This window comes from Pocillopora damicornis, chromosome 11 (genome assembly GCF_964200805.1).
Source record: "Pocillopora damicornis chromosome 11, jaPocDami1.2, whole genome shotgun sequence".
In the NCBI taxonomy this organism is placed as follows: Eukaryota; Metazoa; Cnidaria; class Anthozoa; order Scleractinia; family Pocilloporidae; genus Pocillopora; species Pocillopora damicornis.
In genome coordinates, this window is record NC_142680.1 from 12,653,209 (window position 1) to 12,675,728 (window position 22,520).

Genomic DNA, 22,520 nt, shown 5'->3' on the forward strand with positions numbered 1-22,520 from the left:
AAGTCCTTCTGTTGAATCACAAACGGTACCATTCGGGCATGTGAAGGTATCAGGCATCTGTAAAACATCCACCAACAATGAGATGTCACTCTTTTCAAATCTGAAGTCTGCCTTGCACTCTGCGGGGTCTTTGTTTTCGAGGGAAAATTTTTCATAATCCCAGTGGCGAAACGGAAGGTTTTGGGGAGTGAATTCTTCATACAGCACGGCAAATTCTTCGCCATCTATTAGCTTTTCTTCCAGAGAAAGGAGCAAAGCTTCCTGTAAAGTCTTAAATGAGTTTTGAGTCATTCTTATAGGGAAAGGCGAAAAGCGTTTTCACTGTTTTCCAGATCATAACTATTAGTCTAAATGATTGCGTTGTTGATCTTAACTACATATTTCCCGCGCTTAGAACGCGGTGCTCGCCCCAGCCCCACTCTCGGTCCTCAAGTTTTCCAGACCACCGCGTTCTCAGTTCTTAAAGTCCCTAGTGGAGGTACATAGACACTGCAATCAACCCGGCTGCTCTAGCAACCTTGAATCTTTTCGCACTGTTTTCTTTTATCTGTCTGCAGTTAGCGCCTTTGACTCGGCAGAAAAGGCTTCCTTTTGCAGTGCTCTTATCGTGACGTGGCCTGCATGCAACCACCTCTACTAGGGGTACCTCCTTAAGCATCAGCGTGAAGTCAAAAAGAGATTGTCAGCAGGTAATTATTTCCCCTGCGCATTTCTGTACGAAAGATGTGAAGTCCATTTTTCATCTTTTATTCCATAGTTCCTAAAAAATGTCTTTGCCGCGACAAGTAGTGATACTGCCGATAATGAAATGCTGCAAACCCTTGAAGCAACCGTTGACCACACAGTCGAAATGAAGTCCACAGACAACGAGACTCCTCTCAGAATTCTGCGAAGCCTCAATGCGGATTGAAGATTGCATCAGTTGCAAGTCATACTACAATAAAAAGAGGATCTTAAAAACAAAGTGATCGACTTGAAAGCGCAGTTGCAGGACAAGAATGAAGCTCAGCCACATGAAGAAAGGTTCGTATTGCAGTTTTGTTGTAAGAGCATATAAGAAAAAAGCTATCCATCAAACCCTCTACGCTTTTTTATTATAATTTCTTTAAGAGCATCAGAAGTTACTATTACAGCAGGAAAAAAGTAAGTCACAGAAAAACAAGGAAGAAAAAGAGGAAAATCTAGAGGAAGCCAAAGACCCAAAAGATGAAGATGTAGTCATCCAGGAAGAGCCCTTGATTAGTGAAACCAACTCCAATTCACAGTATGAAACCGAGACTGAGACAGAAACTGACACAGAATTGAAGGGAGAAAGTAGCCTCACCTATTTTGCTTTCCCTCCAAGTTAGTTGGTATAACTTTCATGATCTCTTTTCTGTTCCAAGTTTTGTACCACATTTCTAATATTTTCGTCAACTTTTATACTACTTATCTTTCATTTGTCACCCTAATCAAAGTTGTATGAGACAGAGCTCAGACTCGAGGGAATACTTATATAGAGCCATATATTTTAAGAATAAAATAAACTTCTGGGCCCGGCTGTTCAAAAGAGGGTTAAACTAAACCTGAGGTTAGGGCTAACCGCGGGTTAAATTTCTTAACCGCAGGTTTGTTAACACAGGGTTAAAATAGCGTTTCTCAAAGCTCGGTTAAAGAGCCTGTTAGTTAGCCTCGTGTTAGACGCGGCTAACCTGAGGTTAGAACCCATAATATTCTTTTCGTAAATTGTTGCTATGGTGAGCAAGGTGCGAGCTGAAGAATGGCTTCCCCTGCAGTCTCACACAAAGCCCGTAAACAAAATTTCAGCGCGTGCAAAATAGCCATCTTAACGGAAAAAGTAGAGGAAAACCTTTCCATTATACAAAGTAAACTTACAAACAGCGTCACAAACCAAAAAAAAATGAAATATGGTGTAAAATCGCGGATGCTGTCAACGCCGTAGGAGTTGCTCGGAGGACGACTACCGAGGTGAGAGAAAAATGGAAAAATTTACACGCACAGGCCAAAAAAGAGTTCACAGAACTGGCCAAAGAGCAGAAAAAAACTGGAGGAGGTGAAGCTCCGAAGATGCCGTCGGCGGCAACTGCTAAAATCATTGACCTTTTCAAAGAAACCCCATCATTCACTGGTCTCGAGGGTTTCGAGTCGAAAGGTGAGAATTAACATCCACTGTTGTTTAAAACTTGAACTTCTTATTACCTTACGAGTGAATAAGATATTTCGTTGTTTACAGGAAACAAGACAAATTTTCGGTTCATAATTTCCGCTACATGAACGGTAGCTTCAGAAGTCAACATCTTTATTAGCTTTGATTATCATATTTGTTACACTATTTGTCACGCAACCCACGGCGAGCACAAAAATAACAAATATTTGTAAAACTGCAGAAGCTGATGAGGCCCAGAAGGCCGAAACAGTACTGTCTGCAGTTAGTTATATATATATATATATATATTATATATATATATATATATATATATATATATATATATATATATATATATATATATATATATATATATATATATATATACTTTGCACAATGGAGAATGTGCTTCCGTTTTCAACACTTTATTAAAGACCCGATGCGTTTCGGCATTTGCCTTCCTCAGGGGCCTTAACATGCAATTGTTACAGAGTCGTAATTGGTTAATTGTGTGACGTAGTACAGTGCATGTTGCTTGATTAAATGCTGAGTAAAATCTCTCGTAAACAATTAGTGTTTCTAATTGGTAAACAGTTTTAAAACCTTTATAACGTATGTTATAAACAATTTATGTACCTAAAACTTTATAAAGGTTTTCGCGTAAAAGCTTTATCCAGTTCTTTTGTTTAGTCCATATGGCTGAAAGGAGTTTAATGTTCTTTGCCAAAAAATCTCTCCTTCTCTAAGAACTTCTTTCTTTTTGTCAGTCTCTAAATGATCTTTTCGGATTTGCTCTATAATGGTTATGGTAACATTATTGTTAAAGTCGTGAGTTCGTTTGTTATGTAAAAAGTGTTCCGTGAGTTCGCAGCTACTCACTCCCTTTTTAATATGGTTTCTGTGATTGTTTAACCATAGGTTAAATGCAGTTTCGCTTTTACCAACGTATTGAAGTTTGCAAATGTTGCACTCGATTATGTAAATGATCCATGACGATTGGCAGTCCACTGTATGAAATATGGTATAGGTCTTGTTGTTATTGGGACTGGTGAAAGTTGTGGTCTGGTTGATCTTTTTACACCAACTACACTTCGTTCTTTCACATGCTCTACATCCCTTTGGTATCAAATTCTGAGGTGTTTCATTTACAAATCTTGAACGAACAAGTCTGTCTCGTAGACTTTTCGGTCGTCGGTAAGCTACTAAAGGTGGCTTGTTGAAGATGAGCGATAATCTTTCTTTTGATTTGAGAAAGTTCCAATTTCGTTTAGCAATTTCTGCAATAAATGTGGTATGGGGGTTGAATGTAGTCACCAGAGGAATTCGATCTGTTGGTTCACGTTCTTTGGTCTGTAAACATTCCTCTTGAGTCAATGTTAGCACTTTCTGCATTTCGTGGAGAACTTTGCGTTGTGCATAACCACACGCTACAAAGAAATCCGAATATTCCAGGATTCGTTTCTATATATATCCCAGAAGGCCGAAACAGTACTGTCTGCAGTTAGATATAGCTCTTTGGCATACAAAGCTTTGCTTTCATGTCCAAATTGAGCACTCTACTAGGATGAGTCATTGCTGCTAGCATTATGCATGCTCACTAGTTTATCTAGTTTGAGCACTTTGGCATGGCTTAGATGATACCACACGTGTGAGATCACTTGGGGTGGCTATATAGCCTTACCTCCATCCTAGCATCAGCACTGCACTGATGAGGCCCAGAAGGCCGAAACAGTACTGTCTGCAGTTAGTTATATATATATATATATATATATATATATATATATATATATATATATATATATAAATTAGCCTACGAGAATATTTTTTATTAAATCTGTCTGACGAGTGCTCATTTTCTGCTGCAGAAAAAAGATGGTCTCACCTTTTGAGGATATTGAGAAGGATTATATATCAACGAGATTATACTGCTAATGAGATTGCAAACATGTCTTGACAAAATAAGTCAGACTTTATTCAAAAAGACCCTGTGACTTGTACCATACATTTTGAACACATGGTCCAGTTGTTTATAAAAGACGTCTCAAAAAGCACTGCCGAACCTTTGGGACAGATAGTAGATTATTTTTACAGAGTTGAATTTCAACAAAGAGGTTCTCCTCACATTTATGCTTTGTTTTGGGTTAAAGGAGCACCAGAGTATGGAAAGGCATCTGATAATACCATTGACCATTTTGTGGACAAGTATGTAACATGTAAAAATAATCAATCTGATGAAATGAGAGAATTAATCAATTTACAGTTGCATAGACATGCTAAAGCCTGCAGGAAACTAGGGCACAATGTTTGCCGATTCAATGAAATTGTTATCCTTCAACCTCTTGAAGAATTGATGCATGATGAAAGTGAGTTTAAGATAATTAAGAGAATTACACCAAAGTCAAGCAACTACTTGATGATATGAAATATGGAGAGGATATAACATTCCATCAATTTCTTGAAAAGACAAAGACCCTGAAAACTATTATCGTAAGCAGCTCATGTTGTATTATCCCTGGAGAAATGAATGTAAAGATTTAATTGGAAGCTCTCTTTCATGTCAAGAAAAGTACAAGTGGAAATTATAGAAAATAAAAACAAACAGAATTATGACCACTACCCAGACAATGTTGATGCAGCTGTTGATGAGCTACAGCAGCAAAATAATGAGGGAAATGCTCAACCTGTTGCTCCAAATACCCAACATATCAATGACCAAGATCTTGTTAGTAAGACTAAACCAAGCGAACTGTTTGGCTGTTTTGACCCAGGTAGTAGTAAGGAATATAGTCAATGTGACATGTTAATGATACTGGAATTTTACTAAGGTCAAATGACAGAGGTACTGTAGATTAAATGATAGTGACTACAGGAAGCTTGTGCACTCCTTGAATAGAAAACAAAAGTACTTTTTTTCCCATATACTGCATTCTATCAAAACTAAAGAGGAACCCTTGAGATCATTTTTAAGTGGTGGAGCTGGAGTTGGGAAAAGTACAGTAATTAATGCATTTTATCACATAAACAGTGGTGTTATACAGGGATTTCTGGCCCTGAGAAGAGCCGTAACAACACATGTGAAAAAATATCGTATTTTTTCATGCGTGTTAGTATAGCCAGTCAGCTGTTGACACGTCACTCGCCTTTGGCGCCACTTGGTCAGGTCAATGAATGAAAGGCAAAGCCTTCACAATTCTCCATACAAGTTGTTTATCAGAGCTTTCTTGAATTACAGTGGCTAAAATACTAAAAAACCCGTACCGCTGACAGACTGAGGTTCAAACTTTCAAGAAGGAGAAGGAAACCAATGTACTAAAAGAAAAACTGAAAGTTACATATTCAGTGGCCTTGATAGCATTTCTCTCGGCTGAGAATGAAAATCAACAACTGGAAGATTTGCCACTGGTCAATTTTGGTTGTTTACCTGAAAAACCTCTTATGTCGGTGAGGACAAATGCAGTAAATGAGAATTTTATAACATGAAGTTTATGACCATTGTTTTTGTAATCGTGATTCAACTCATTTTCCAATACACTCTACAATTGTTATTCAGGGACTGTTGATTCATTTATTTTCATTCATTAATGAAGTCGGCTTTTCTCCTCAGTAAAGGGCTATTATGAATATATGAAAGTGATCCTAGCAGTAATGTACACTACTATAAGACTTTCATATATTCTTAGCCATTTAAAGGGCTATTGTGTTTATACGATAAACAAAATAATACATGGCTACTTGTAGACAGGGAATTTCTCTTCTCGTGTTCAACTCGACATCTCACTTGCTTGCTGCGCTCACTCATTAGCTATCAAGTTAAACACTCGAAGAGAAATTCCATTTCTATACATGCCCATGTATCATTCTCTATAAACCAAGCACTTGATAGATATCTGAACAGTATCCCAGGAGAAAATCCTGATAACATTTAAGACTTGAAAGCAGCACCTACAGGAAAGGCAGCATTTAACATAAAGGGGAACACATTGAATTCTGCTTTTAAAATACCAATAAACAGAAGTTTTAGTTACTGCACATTGGATAGAGATCGACTGAATACCATTAGAACTCAATTAAGAAAGTTGCACCTGATATTTATTGATGAAATTTCAATGGAAGGAATTGGAATGTTTAACTTCCTCAATCTGAGACTCCAACAAATAACAGATACCAACAAACCATTTGGCAGCTTAAGTATAATGGCTGTAGGAGATTTACATCAACTACAACCAGTTTTTTATCTAACAGAAATAATGAGCCAAAAGGATGATAAATATTTTTCACAGTTGTTAAGAGCATGTCCACGAGAGCACCAGGCAGTTGTGCTACATGCCATCTCACTGATTTCAATGAAACTTTGCCAGTTTAAAGGGTCTACCCCAAAACTCAAAATGGTTTCTGCTTTAATTTTGGTTAGACCACCCCTCCGGTTTTTCTTGGCTTTCCCCGAGGAAATCACTTCAAAATAGGTGACATGTATGAAGCTCTCTCTGCGATGATATTTAATTAATTACTCTGAGGGTTTGCACACATATTTCTACATCCTTAGTTAATGTCTGCCACAAGTATCAGTCAATTTGATTGATGGCTTGTCAATCAACAGAGGAAAATATAAGACTGTGTTTTTAAACTTTTCGATTCATCCCAATATTTGACAACTTTGAGGTCAAATATCTCCCGTTGCCAGAAAGCTACAAGACTAATCTTAATTACCCTTTATAACCCAATATTTCGTCTCTGAAAATCATCAAAAAAGTCTTTGGTCACTACCGTATTTTTGTCTTGGATGCCTTTTAAATTATGTGACTGTGACAAGTTTCTCTCAACTACACCTGTCACGCAATTCTTGCTTTAGGCGGTCACTCGACTAAATAAACTTACATTTTTCAGCTCTTTATACAAGATGAACATTCATTAGTCCATAATTTGATTGTTTATCGTCATCATTGCTCATTTTAGGAGATTTTAAAGTCACATGCTGCGTGTTGGTTAACATTACCACAAGTTCCAGTGTGCTACAACTTTGGCTTTTACAGACAAGAAATTCTGCACTCTCGCTTGAGAGAAAATATCAATAGTTCTATCAGACTAAAAACTGTGCTTCTATCCTGAAAATGAAATTAAGACAGAGTTGTTGTTGTCACTTACCACCATCGAACATTTCCATGCAGAACTTCACTAAGCTAACATCTGTTGAGTGACCCGAAGACTCTCCGTAGGAATTATTCAATCACGTTGTTCATGCTCTCTGCTAAATAACAATTTCAGGATAGTCTGCAGATCTCCATGATCATTTGTCTGCTTCGATTGTAAAATATCTGCATATTTTTTTCAAGCATGCTATCACTACATATACCATATTTATTTGATTAAGCGCCCAACCTCGAATAAGTGCCCACCTCCAAAAAGTACTTTTTAAGCGCCTAACCTCCCCCCCCTCTAAGAAAAAAGAATAATAAAGAAGTGCACAAAAGGAATACAGGTATTGATTATTACAGTATTTCTTTAATGGCTTACAATCTCTAGTTTCATTGTCTGAAAATTTTATGACAACATTGGAATTTTTCTCAGAGTTTTGATTGAAATGTCCATGTGGGCACAAAGTTCTTTCGGGTGCAAAATCTCCCGCTCAAACTTTATGGAAATAGCCCTGCTTGGTGTCTGCACTTTGAATGTTCCTGACACAACAAGTCCGTTCTCCAGCCTTCTTGACCCTGTTACTTTAACAGAAACCTCATTATCATCGTAAGCTCTCAGAAATGTATAGATAAGGTAAGATGGTTCCATTGGCACATGTCCTACAAGCTCGCTGCTGGTATTAGCTCCCAAATACATCCAAATTGCATATTCATCATGTTGTTTGGCTTCCTTGCGATCATCCTCGTGGCAGTTAAGTTTCCCTCCCAAAGTTGGAGTCCACACAGATTTATAGATATGAGGACCTCGCATAACTGATGTGAATTGCACTTCAAACACAAGTGCCAGAGCATGAATTCTCATTGAATGCTCTGGCACTAAAAGTGAGCTGTTCAGTTTGCAAAGCTACAGCGGAAGCCACACGTGTTTCCTGTCACGTACTAGGAGCTCTTTGTTCTTGCACATAATTACCTTATTGTAAACTCGTGAGATCTAGCACCTTCATGCATTCATGTGATGTGCAAACTGACAGATCAGATATTTGATTCCAGAGATGTTTAAAAAGATATAAATCACACAAGGCACATTTTCATCCTCCTTTGATCTAAAAGCATGGAGACTGATGCATCTCATTATCTTCTGAAGCTAGATCATCGGTATCAGCCTCTTCGTCCTCATTCATATTTGCAGAGGGGGACCACATCGATAAACCAACTTTTGTTATGACAGATAACCGGCTGAAGTATGGAGAAATTTGCTGTTCTATCAACCGGTCAGCCTTAGACAACATTTCTGGCTGGTGTCGTCTCTTAACCTCTATATTTGGGAAGTCAGCTTAAAGGCAGTTGCCTTACTAGTTTCCTCTCCTATTCAGCACACATCTAGGAGGTAATTCTTTGCGTTCTGAGAAAAGGTGGCTGTTTTTTTTATATTTTCCAAAGAGCCCACTCGGCTAGTTAGGGATTGTTCATCAGAATTTTACCTGAGGTCCGACTTTGAAAACTTGAGCGAGGCATGGCTTTGAATCCTCATTGAATGCTCTGGCACTAAAAGCGAGCTGTTCAGTTTGCAAAGCTACAGCGGAAGCCACACGTGTTTCCTGTCATGTACTGGGAGTTCTTTGTTCTTGCACATAATTACATACATACACAAAAGATATATATCACACAAGTCACGTTTTCATCCTCCTTCGTTCTGAAAGCATGGAGACTGATGCATCTCAGTTCAGTAAAAAAAAAAATAAAAAAATAAAAAAAAGTTCGTACTCGACTGAATATAACTTAGAAACTATCAAGTTTGCCAAAGAAAGTAAAAGCATCTATAGCGCTGCAAAAAAATTCAATGTAGACCATAAGAGAATTTGTGAATGGCAAAGCACCAAGGCAAAACTTCAGGCTGCAGATAACAAGAGGAAATGTCTTGATGGAGGAGTTAGAAAACCATTTGCTGTTGGCCTGGAAGACGAGCTTTTAGAGTGGATACATGAACGCAGGTCCACTGGCCTTCAAGTTTCAAGGGCAATGATTCCGCACAAAGCGCAAGCTATTCATGAGCAAAAATGCAAGGCATGGCAGGTTTCTCCATCTTTTATTCTAAGTAATGGCTGGGCCCAGAAGTGTATGGCCAGGAATAGGCTGTCTGAGAGGTGCAGAACCACTGAATTGCAGAAAGACCAGGACAGGCTTGTTGACAAGCTTATTGCCTATATCTTACAAGTACAACGACAGCAAAACAGGCATTCCTACAGTCATAGTGACATTATTGCCATGGACCAAACAGCGGTCAGGCAATATATGCTGTCCAGCACTACCGTTGACAACGTGGGAGAAAAATCAATTCGACTGAAGACAGCAGGACATGAGAGGTCCAAAGTCTCCGTCTATTTGACAGCAAAGGCAGACGGAATAAAACTAAAGCCGTTTATTGTCTTTCTGGGAGCCAAGAGAGAAACAAAGCAGCTTAATGAGGAGTATAAAAATAGGTGCTATGTAGCCTCTTCTGTGAATGGATGGATGAATGAAGACCTGACTCGTGACTAGTTGCAAGGAGTATTGAACAAGTTCTCATGTACTCGTCGGATGTTGGCTTGGGACTCTTTTAAATGCCACATCACAGACAGTGTCAAGCAAGAACTCGCACAGGCAAAGATTGATCCTGTCATAGTACCCTGTGGTTGCACTAAGTATATCCAACCCCCTGACGTGGCATGGAATAAGCCCTTCAAGGCCAAAGTAACAGAGAAGTACAATGTATGGATGGCCGTCAGAGCTCATGTATTTACAGCTACAGGAAACATGCGTGGCCCATCTCATCAGGAAATCATCAAATGGGTTCTTGAGGCCTGGGAAAATCTAGACAGAGAGTTAATTATCTGTTCTTTCAGAAGCTGTGCACTTACTGTGGCTCCTGACAGATCTGAAGATGATCAGACTCACTGCCTAAAGGAGGGTCAACCTTGTCGTGTAGGACAAGATTGCCTGGCATCCATCCAGCAAGCCCTTAAAGGTACTTGCGCGACTGACCCATTTGCTGATGTTATGCTGTTGGATGTCGAAGAGGCAGCACCAGAAAGTTCACTTATTGAGCTGAGCAACAGTGACATTGAAGTTGATTGAGATTTATGATAGCAAAAGAGACTTCTGCGAAGACCGAACAATGAGTTGTTAGTCCCGGGCATAAACTGAACAATGAACAGTTACAATTTATAGCTTTGATATTTCGTCATGTTTTGTTCTTGTTTATTGTTTAGTTACAAAATAAACTTTTTACTTACGAACCCGAAGGTCTGAATCTCACACCAAGTTTTGCATGATATTTGAGGCATACTGTGAATTCGCGGCCTTCATAATCTTCAAATAAGCCAATACACGCTAGAATTAGCTTTTTCTTGGACGAAACACATGTTTGGGATACATCAACGTCTCTCAAATGTTTTTTTTAAAGCTGTATACCAACGAATTTAGAGGTATGAGCTGTTGCCATCTCTGGCTAGTGTGAGAAAATAACATTTGGTTGTACAGTTAGTTGCAAAACTGAACCATCTTGACTTTATCAATTCGAGTGTTAGGTTGAATGGAGGGCTTTTTAGACACTTGATTTCTTACATGGCATCACTATGAAGACATAATACAACTGATACACCTACACTACATAGGATTAACAATGTCTGTCGCACTGTTGCGAGAAGTAGGAAAATATTACCAGAAGTGAAAACTTAAGAGTTTCAGAGACGTTTCAGAGATGTCTATATTTGGCTGTCACAAAAAATTGACCCCCACTTAAATTTACTGGAAAAATGAACTGATAAACTCCTTGTTGAAAAAGTTGGAATTCATTTTGACGCCGGTTGTTTCAATTTGCTTTTTCCTTGGGCTGCTATAAAAAAGTTCACAAATTGACCAATGAATAAAATATTGTGAAATACCGTTCCAAATCTGCCTTTTCTTTTCGCATGCAAATCAAGGGTAGACAAAGTTTTTAAAACATTTGACAAGAATTTCATGGGGTTCACCTTGATAATTTTCGTTGGCCAGAGTCAAGATGCACCAAGCTAAGCGACATCACCCTCTAGTAAAATAATTTTCCCAAGAATAAATGTGGCAAGCATAAGGAAACGCACATTTTTTTCATTATTGTGATCAAAGCTCAATGATGTACCCAAATTGGTACTTACGGTATCAAACCATCGATTATGACAGGGTGAGCTTAATTTTTCTGTCGAGGTCGATGTTACTTCACATTAAAAGCGTATTGGACAGAACAAACTAGTGAGCATCACTGCACGAACTGAGAAAGTAAAAACTTGAAATTAACTCCCACGCGTTATGTCTGACAAAGTAGACTTCATGAAGTATTTTTTCAAGTAGGTTAAATAAGCTTGCTCATATACAAATAGTAAATAAGTTGTCTCTTTACTATTGAAGCTAGTGGATAGAATTCGCCAGGTGCGCTTACGGTGGTATACATGCATGACATTTTCCAGATGTTACATGTATGAGTACGTAATCCATTTGAGGGTCGTAGATTTAGTGTATATATTTGACCCCTCAACATCACGTAATTTCTCTAGTGTACAGAGGTCTTAGAACATTTCATTACATGGATTTGCCTTCTACAGGTAGAAGGTTACAAACGAATTTCTCAGGCGTAATTGCCTTTGATTTCTCAATTGATGTTGTCGCAAACATGACACAAAAAAACTTCTCAGGACCTAGTTTCATGTACTAATGGAAATATATAGCAAATAAAAACACATTCTCTTGAGAAAAAAAGTTATAAATAACAGGGGTTCTCTGAAACAAGTAGTGAAAGAGAAGGGTTTCAGTTCTGGTCAATATTGACTTTTCATAGCCTACTTCCAAATCTGAGGGAACGTGCTGAGGGAATAAAAATACATAACTGTGATAATGCAAGGAAGAGAATAAAAATACAAATAAAGAAAAAGGAGAAACATAGAAAACCGTGTTGCAGTGTGCAGATATCTTTTGAGCCAGACCTACACACCTAAGCCTGACACCTCCCAAAGAAACTTGAAAGAGTGTTGGATATGAACTGGCTCACACGCGCATGCAGGAAAGGCCATAACAATCAGTGAAAATAATGGCAAATGCAGATGATATTCACAGTCAAAAAACAGGGAAATAGGATGACAGAAGGATTAAGAACTTTCTAGAGGCGTCTCTGAAAAAAAAAAGATAAACAGTTTTTACTTCTCATGAAAGGTCACGCAGTCACGCTACAAATACTATTTCTATACGTGGAATTTCTTGATGTTAGAAAAGAGAAAAAAGATTTTCCAGTCTTATTTTCTGGAAACATGGTGCAGTTAATTAATTTATGGGGCTACTGATATTTCCTATCAAATAAGGGGGCAGAGTTTCGCGTCATGCATGGTATGGAAAAGCCTAAGTTGTCACACTCGGGAACTTGTACGTCAATAAGAACGCGGCATGTGACTTTAAAATCTCCTCTCCTGTTACAATTTCCTTATTGTAAACTAAGCAATAATAATTCTAGACGATCAAATTATATACTAATGAATGTTTTGTTCTGTACAAGAGCCCTATTTCCTGATTTTAGGAAATATTCAAAGTAATAAACGACAGGAGAAAGAAACACTACGATTTTCCCATTGATTTTTCGCCTGCATGCATCTCTCTAAACGTGAAATTTTCCATTCCTACAAAAATCTCGAAAGTTTTTCACACTATTCAGCTTTCTTGATCAATCATCTTGTATAAAGAGCTAAAAAATGTAGGTTTATTTGTTTAAGTGACCACCTAAAGCAAGAATTGCATGGCAGGTGTAGTTGAGACACTTGCCACAGTCACAGATTTTAAAAGGCATCCAAGACAAAAATACGGTAGCACCCAAGGATTTTTTTGATGATTTTCAGAGATTAAGAGAAGGAAAACAAACCCAAGATGATATCACAGTCCTGAAATCAAGAATTCTGAAATCAAAACCAGGGGAACCAAATTATCCAGCCTCCCTGACACATGTATTTTCAACCAATGCATCGGTAAACGCTCACAATGAAGCTGTCTACAATTTGTCCCAAAGTGAAAAAGCTCAGATAGATGCTATAGACGTTGTTATTGGTGATATATCTGATGAATTAAAACATGAAGTAAAGAAAAAAGTCCCTGATGATCCTTCAAAACAATGGGCTTATACAAAAATCTAAATATTACTGTAGGATCAAGGTATGACTTGACTGTAAATGCTGACATAGGTGATGGACTTACTAATGGGCCACAATGCGTAGTGCAAGATATTGACTATAGAGTTGCTGGATCTCAGAGACCCAGCATTACTCGGGTGACATTCTCAAATGCATGTATAGAAAATAAGCAACACAAAGAATATTCCTATCTATCAAAGAATAAAATGGAAAACTTGACACCAATTTTCGAAATAACAATACAATTCAAAATATCCAACAGAAATCAACTTCAGATTCTGAGAAGACAGTTTCCTTTAAGAGCAGCTGCAGCAAAGACCATCCATTGTTGCCAAGGTGACACACTAATAGAGGATATTACATGGCCGCTTGGGATGCAAATTTTATCTTCAAATGCAGAAAGAATCTCTCACAAGTGAGCGAAGTGATGTCCATTTGCAAGTAGCAAAAGAAACAATAACAGTCTTCATAGTAATGGTGAAGGCACATGAGTTTACAAAACGACAACTAACGACAATTCCTGCAGTGGAGTGCTCAACACACCTCCACATGACGTTGACTTTAAGTTTTCTCCACCAACCAAAGAAGTAACAAAGATAGACTCCTTGCTCACCAACCAGACATCTGGTATTTTTACAGTAAGTGAAATAATCAAATGGAATAGGCCTGAAATTACTACAGAAAAAAATGGGACTGTAGTGAGAAATGCTCTACTCTACAATAGCAGTAGCACGAGCGAAATTTCTTTATGGCAAAAACAACATATTAACCTACAAAAAGAAAATGAGTTTTATACCATAACAGACAATAAACTGAGGCATTATTATGGCAAGTGTCTGTCTACTACCAAGAGCACACAGATTATGAGAGCTAAGCCACAAGACCTGTCTCACGATAACATAACCAAAAGCCACACCCACCAACTGTGCTGCCCAAACATAATGAATTTAGCCATAAATACCTACCCTACTTGCAACAACAAAGATTGTCTAAAAAAATAACTTTCAACTCAGCGGGATTACAGGTTATCCACAGTCAAAGCTACAACAAGGCAATGCTGTTAAAGCAATGTTTCTATGAAATGAACATAACCTTCCACTTAGAGAAAATGACACAATCTACAAGTTCACTGCTTTCCCTAGAGTAATTATCACATTCCTGTGCAAAGATATGTACTGATATAAGAAAGACACTGACACCCTGATTGAAAGAATTCTGCTCATGGAAAATGTAGACTTTGAAGTTTCGCCTAACCAAAAACTTGTCACCAACATAAATATATACGCACAAATAGAGTTAACAGGTGAACAACTACTGGAATGCCATCCTGGTTCCATTTAAGAACAATCCCAGGTGTCTGAATCAGAAAAAATAAAATACCAACATACTCTTTGGTTCCAAATAAATGGGGAGGGGGGGCTCAGAATAAACGGGGTGGTTGAATGACACCTGAAAACCTAATAAATGGAGGGTCTTAATAAAGGGGGGCTTGGAAAATCTAAAAAGAATTGTTCGCTGCACACTGTACCTCTTTGGGCACGGTTAAACACTTTATTTCAGGTCTGCGGAAACTCATATATCTCTTTTTGGTACACTGTAAACTCTCCCATTTTGATTTTGTAAAAGAACAGTAAACACACAAAAAATTGAGATTTGAAAGTCTGAAAGTTTATTAAACGGGGGGTCCTAATAAGGTCCGGGAGAGTCGGAAAAATTTGAAAATTTAATATGTGTGGGCAAGGGGTATGTTTGTTTAGCACTGAAGATTTATTTGACCTATTTTCAATTAATTAGGAATGTTTTCTTCAAGATATGTTTGACTGGAAGTTAGGAATGAAATGTAGTCGATTGTATATGCTATAAAATAAAGAAAACTGCCAACGTTTATCATTCATTGGTAACCACTAAGACTAATAGATAATATAGAGCTTTTTCAATGATAATAATAATGAACTCAAGATATATATATATACATATACATAAGTACTTGCTGGCATGAAATTGTGAAGTACCGTTACATTGACAGATAAATGTAGTTTTACAGTTATTGCTAATAAACCACAAGTTCATATTACAGTCACTCTTCAATACACTACTCTTCTAGTAGAATGATTTCAATGCTTCCATTGGAAAAAAGAATGAAATTGTGACAACTCAAAATGTATTTAGAGGAATTTAAAACCACATAACTGACAATATCAGATCCCTGACTCAACATTTTACTTACCCCATGAGCTTACCACAGGATACCTTTGATTATCATAAATGGATTAACATAGTGTTAGTAGGGAAGAGTAAGTTTTTGATAGCATGACCATAAAGTATGGTATAAAGATACCAGTTAACTTCTCTCCTTGCAAAATCGTTGCAAGTGTGTTCAAAGTAGGAGCCTTGGGAGTCAAACTTACCTCTTCCTTGCAGACACCAAGGGTTTTTGGCAGTTCAGCATGGCACAGAAAACTGTGGAGAGAGTATTTCATTTTTAAAGCAACCCACTTCCCATAATGCACATACACTCAATATCTCCATTCCAAGACAGAATAGCCCTTACAGACCAAGACTGAATAACCCTTACAGACCAAGACAGAAGGCAGCTTAAAAGACTACTAAGTGGAAGTGCGGTTAAAGTAATTGTTTCGTTGATTGATATTTCATCCGTCTATTGACATTTGATTGTTTGATTAGCCGCGTGATTAACAGTCGATGGCGTAATAGCTAAGTAACTTGATCATTCAGTTTGGACACGTTTTAAGTAACGCGAAATCAGAGACAAAGGTCATAAGCGTTTTGTACCCTACGGACTTTACGTTGAACGTCGCTAACCTGTAGTGTATTACTGTTCGATCTGCTGACCCGTTTTGCTGACCTGTTATTGAAATACGTTTGACTGGATATCGCCACAGAAGTAATTTGTTTTGTAACCGATTGACTTGAGAATTGTTAGTTCCCGTGCAATTTCATGAATCGCTCGCATTAGATTAGGTTTCTCAACAATTTTGTATATTTCGTATAGATCGAATAAAACAATATAAAGATTATACGATTCCATGACCAATCATTCATCCGAGAACCATTTTCCCTTGGCACAGTAATTGCTGGAACCAGGGAGGACAGCAACAAAAATGGCTCTGGAAGTCATTCCACTTTTGGCCAACCGATGGGCATTTATATCAAGGGAACTAGCATAATCATAGCCAATGACCAAATTGGAGCGATAAAGCTTGTAACAAAGCTCAAAGGAACTGTTAAGTCCTTAGAAAACCTCAGAAACCTGTGTCGTGCATTCTCGGTGCATTGCAAACACCAACAACACAATAGTTGCATACCTAAGGAAGCACACTAAATAGTCAAACAGTTTCCTCTTATTAAAATGGAACCATTTAAAATTTGAAATGATATTAAGGCGTAACAAGCACATCCAATGGTCCACAGGGAACCATTGCTATGAAAATTGGGTCTTCAGAGGCTAGATAAAAACATTGACTTACTGAGTCCAGGATTCCTCATCAAGCCAGAGGTTTGCTTGACAATTGAGGTTAATAATAATGGTAGCCAACTCAAGCACCCCAATTGTACTGGGCTGGAATATGCCAGGGACTTTGGCAACAGCATGAAAGAGTCTTTGAAACAAGCAACAAAGTGGTCAGCCTTCTACTTTACTCATCCCAACTCCTACTATCTGCTGCCGCAGACAAACGTACCTCTAAGGAACATCCCAATGATGAAGCGTCTTCCTGTTCGTGCAATGTCCAAAGAGGTCCAGGATTTAATGCACCACTTGGCCAGCAAGCATGGAAAAGCCGTCAGACAGCTTACGATTCATCAAACAACACATAGCATACAGTAGGTACTCTTCCTCAAAACATGTGTTGGAAAGAGCCATCCATTGGCGACTGAGTCGCAGAGGAACTCCACTAAGATGACCAGCTCTCTGAGTATGATACAGACTCCAGTAATGATGAGGACAATGCCACCCACAAAGATGAGATTGAGACTGTGCCTGCAAATTCCTTGCAAGGACAGTCCACATACATACAGGGCGACCCATCCAGCTATCATATCATGCTCTTTTACCATACTAAGGTATAAAAAGCTCTAAATTCTTCTTAGTAGTAGCTAACATTCAAGATGTCAATCGCAAGGGCTAATCTGAATCTTACATTCATCACCATCATCATCATCATCATCATCATCTCTTATTTGCCTTATTTACACAATACAAAAAAATTTATTTACAGCAGTTATAGCTGGAAGGCGAGGAGACCCAGGAAGCCACCGGGCTTATGGGAGAGCCACCTCACTTACATTAATAAATTAAAAACTAGCATTTTCGTCTTAAAACTAAGACGGTTTGACAAACGAGTGACTGAAACAGGAGGAGAGTTCCAAATTTTAGACCTTAGTGAAGAATTGTAAATTGCTTGAGATTTGTACAGCACAAATGTGTTTGATAATTACTGGCTGTTCTGGTACCATAGTTGTGAATCTGGCTATTTGTTACAAAAAGATTGAGAAGCAATGGAGGCAATAAGTTTTTTCTATAACAATTCATGAATTTGGCGATTTCAAACATATTGAATTGGAAAATATTTAAAAATTCCTAGTTTGGAGAATAAAGGAGCAGAATGAGCTCGATAGTCTGAGTTGGTGATAGCCCGCACAGTTCACTTTTGCAAATAATAAATTCTATTTAAGTTAGTTCCCTATGTTAACGACCAGGCGCAATTACAATAGACAATATAAGGATAAATTAAGGTGTAGTACAAAGTGAGTTTGGTTGTAGAGGATAGGAGAAAGCGAGACCTGAATACAATACCTATTGATTTAGCGATTTATTTACATACATAGCTGATATGGTGTTTCCAGTTGAGATGATCATCAATATAGACCCCAAGGAATTTAGTTATGTTAGATTGTTGTAGGGGTTTACCTCCAAAGGAGAGAGAAATGCTGGAGTTAAATTTCATCTGTCTGGGTTTAAAAATGACGTAGTTACCTTTCTTTATATTAACTGCGAGCTTATTGCATTTTAGCCAAACATCAATATTTTGGAGCTCATCGTTAAATACGGATTCTAAGCAATTTGGGTTTGAGTGAGGATAAAAGATACTGGTGTCATCAGCGAAAAGCAGAGGGTCTGTTAATTCAGAAGCATTAGGGAGGTCATTTTTGTACAGAATGAACAATAGAGGGCCTGACCGGAACTAGCGTGACTGTCTAGCGTTACAACCGGATATTACATTTGGTATTCATATGATTGGCAAGTGAAATTCTAATAGGAGACAGAAGAGTATTGTGAAAGAAGGAGGTTTTTGAGGACAAACAACGCAAACACCACGAGAATCGTGAGGCCAGTTATTTTGTAATTTTTCGTTACATTTTCGTTATTAAACCCGGGAATTGTCAGTACATCGTGAGTGCTTTTGTGTGCCGTACAACTTCGGGACAAGCCTGAAATCGAACCTTGAGGTATACCACACTTAATGGTTTGCATGGGAGAGCAAGCTTGATTGAATTGGACAAATTGCTGGTGGCAAGAAAAGTAGCTTTTAAACCACTGCAGAGCCACGTCATGGATACCATAGTCCTCCAATTTGGCAAACAAGATTTGATGGTCAAGATGTCAATGTTGAGCATTTCAATTTTTGGTTAATAAAACAGTGTCTCAAACTCCTCCAAAATCTACCTGCAAATCCCCACTTGCAAACTTCTCTTCAACATATAGAAGATCTACGAAGAAATCTGGTCAGCAAACACTTCAGCCTTCGAAATATTACCACTAAGAGGATTGACGAAATATTTAAGTACATGCCATCACATGTCATACCTTGCATAATTTTTAGTTGTGTTATAAAGATATCTATCTGTCTTGAACTAATTTTTGTTTATATTTTTAACTGTACATGATCAATGTTTTGTGATTTATATTCATACTTTTCCCTATTCTTAGTTCATTTTCTCAGAAACTTCAAGAGTTTACATAAGTTTCCTCCATTCTTTAGCCTTCTGTGTGTAAAAAAATACAAGTTTCTATTTTTACCATTAGGTAAAAACAACCAAAAAGACAAAAGCAAAACTAGTGGTTAAATCAAGACTTGCATCCTCCTAAACAACTTCAAAACACTTCAGAGTAATACCATATTTCATGCATGCCTCCTTCAACAATTAAAACACCAGCCAAATTCAACCTTTTTTAAAACTAATGTGTAAGGTACAAGAACTAGGTTGGGTGTTCTATATAAACACCTTCCCCTATGTCTTTTTTGTGAGTATATTTGAATTATGTTAATAAGTAAGAGTACATGAAAGTATTTTCTGATCAATCACTCAGTAGTAATTTCCTTTAAGATTTATAAAACATTTGGGGGAAAAAAGAGAAGACAAACAATTAAATGCGGTGAGTTTACATCCTCAACAATTTTTACCCAAGCTCTCACATATTTGATTTCCAAGAAGCTTAGATATATTTAAGAAACAATCATTACAGTCTTTAAACAAAAACATACTGCACAATATTTATTAACCCTATACAAATTATAGTAATTTAAAAGTGATAGTTGAACATATTAGGTAGATAATAACATCATTGAAATAAAAGTATGTTCAACTAAGGGTATGTTGTTAAGTGGTAAATATACTCAACAGACCTCAATATATATGTCTTCAGTTTTTATCTTGTAACATTATAGATATGTATTTTTATCTAATGAGCAATAAAGACATCTATTATCATTATTATTATTTCTTATTAGTAGTTACATTAATTCAGAAACAGGCCTACAGTGGTAACTAAGTATTGACACTAGCAGCAATAACAAAGAGCATTAATTTTATTCTAACTATAAATTACTTATACAGATTTAGCTAATATTGCTTTGAAATGATTGAAGTTAAGGCAAAAGTTTCAGAAATCTTAACTTTGTGTTGCAGTATTTTAGAGAAAATTCTCAATCTCTTCCTTCCAATTTGATGTATCACTGTTACATCAAAATCTTGATTCTCTTTGCATTTCAAACGCATGAGCCAAGATGTGGAACATAGAATTGATCAGTACTATTTATGAATATTTAACAGCTACTGGTTAAAGATGGCGCATGTATAAACTGAAACCTAAATTATGTTAATACTAGCCTGAAGCTAAAGAAAAGAAAAATCCTAAAATACCATTATGTAGAAATTGTGACTTCTTTTAGACTTATGCAGATGGCCTATATGTTGTAAAGAATAATGCTATTTCCTACAAATGAGCTTGCAAAGATGACTGAAATAAATGTTTTGTTGGCACAAGACACTGCACCGGGCCAGTGTATCATGGCCAGGAAACCAGAGGTATATAAGGAGGAGTATAGTATGTAATAGTCATCTAGGTCTCTGAAATCTGAGTCAGAGCACCATTTAAGTCTACTTTTCAGTCCTTTGCTGTATGCCCTCAGAATTTCATCAATTTCCAAAGAAAGCTCAGACCTCATAAGAGCCAACAAATAGCAGTTAATGGACTCTTTCAAAGGCTTGTTACAGGATATTGGAAATAAAATGTGCTAAAGATTCAGTTGGACAGCAATTAGAAGATATAAAGAAGCTTAAGTTCAGCAAACCCTACAAGTTCCAAAAACCTGATGAAGACCAGTATAAGTTTAACGTTAAATTGGCGGAAACTACTGACAACAAATGCTATTGAGAAGTCGTTGCTTAACAAAAGAAAGAACAAATTGGAAGAAGGTCAGAGGTTAATGCTAGAATGCCAAAAAGACATTTTACTTGCAGGCAAGTCACAGTGTGGCTGGTGCATGGTAGAAGAGTATCCGCATCCACGTGGGCTGCATCTGCATATGCGCCTTCTACCCTTTTTTTGGCCAGCATGCAGCAAAACATCAAGTTATCCACCCCCTTATACCCCTGAAGTATATGGTTTGTCAACCAAATATGATTTTCTACTGGTAAAGCCAGACATTGACACTCTACTTGTCCAGCTATGACCAAACAACACCCTCTTTTCATCTCAAGATGACTCCAAGAGTATGAATCACATGTAATTCTTTTCTATGACAATGCCAATTTAATAATTTCTATTGCTATTTTCCAAGAAAACAGGCTAGGTGGGGGTTCTGACCCTGTTTTAACCAAAATTAAATGTTTAATTGTGCACTCTGACCTCCGCAACTCTAGTTTTGCTATGAATAAAGAAAGGTCTCAGTGGAATAAATTTGATTTAGTGACATTTAGAATTGATTTTAGCCCTCTCAGACCCCCTTCATTTTTTTAGACAGTTCTGTTTGTTGTCCTCAGACACTAAGATTTTGCCAATGAGCACTGCTTTGATGGAAAGGCACATCTCTCTGGGTGTTGCATTTACTGCTATGAAACATACGTTTGTTGTGGTCGCCTCCAGCTGCTCATATTATTTGCAGCTACTTTTTTTGTTTATTAAAGATTTATTTTCCTGTCTGCACTGGCATATTTCTTAGTTGCCTGTTCTAGTTACTATACTTATGTATGCTCCTCATGGATCTTTTCTTTCATATCCTTAGAAGTTTTTCACTCTGGTTTGATAACCCAGTTGATATATGGAATGTTACTATGTATGTTTGATGTTTTACTGCCTTTTTCCAAGTTTGATGAAATGTCTGGAGTAAGGAGTGATACTGTAAACGTCCATGTATAACTGCATCCATAGATAAGCCACACCCCCGATTTAGAAGTGCAGAATTTAAAAAAAAAAACAAAACAATACAGTTTGAAGTTTCAGTAGAGTTGTATTGCTACAAACAATCAAGGTTTCGAAACACCAACACAGAAGTTGTAGCTATCTTTCACATTTATTAAGTCTATAGAAAGCGAAACTTTGTTTGTCGTACCTTCTTTTTCATTGGAGTTTACACCATCTTTAACTTAAAACGCTCTTTCAATCCGATTTTTCAAGATTACCACTTTGAAACACGCCATAAAGTTGAAATTCCTTCGACATTGAAAAAAAACAAACAAGTCCTTAGTAGCCAAGCTTTAAATGTTGGGAGGAGTGTGGGCCTTTCAACTCAGCTGTTCGGGGATACCACGTGTATT

The 22,520-nt window shown here is 37.4% G+C and overlaps 2 pseudogenes; both read left to right on the forward strand.

Annotated features, from left to right (window-relative positions):
* The first annotated feature begins 351 nt into the window (after window positions 1-351).
* On the forward strand, window positions 352-13,879 carry LOC149037604 (uncharacterized; annotated as a pseudogene).
* A 3,002-nt stretch (window positions 13,880-16,881) lies between these two features.
* On the forward strand, window positions 16,882-17,549 carry LOC149037605 (uncharacterized; annotated as a pseudogene).
* The last annotated feature ends 4,971 nt before the right edge of the window (window positions 17,550-22,520 follow it).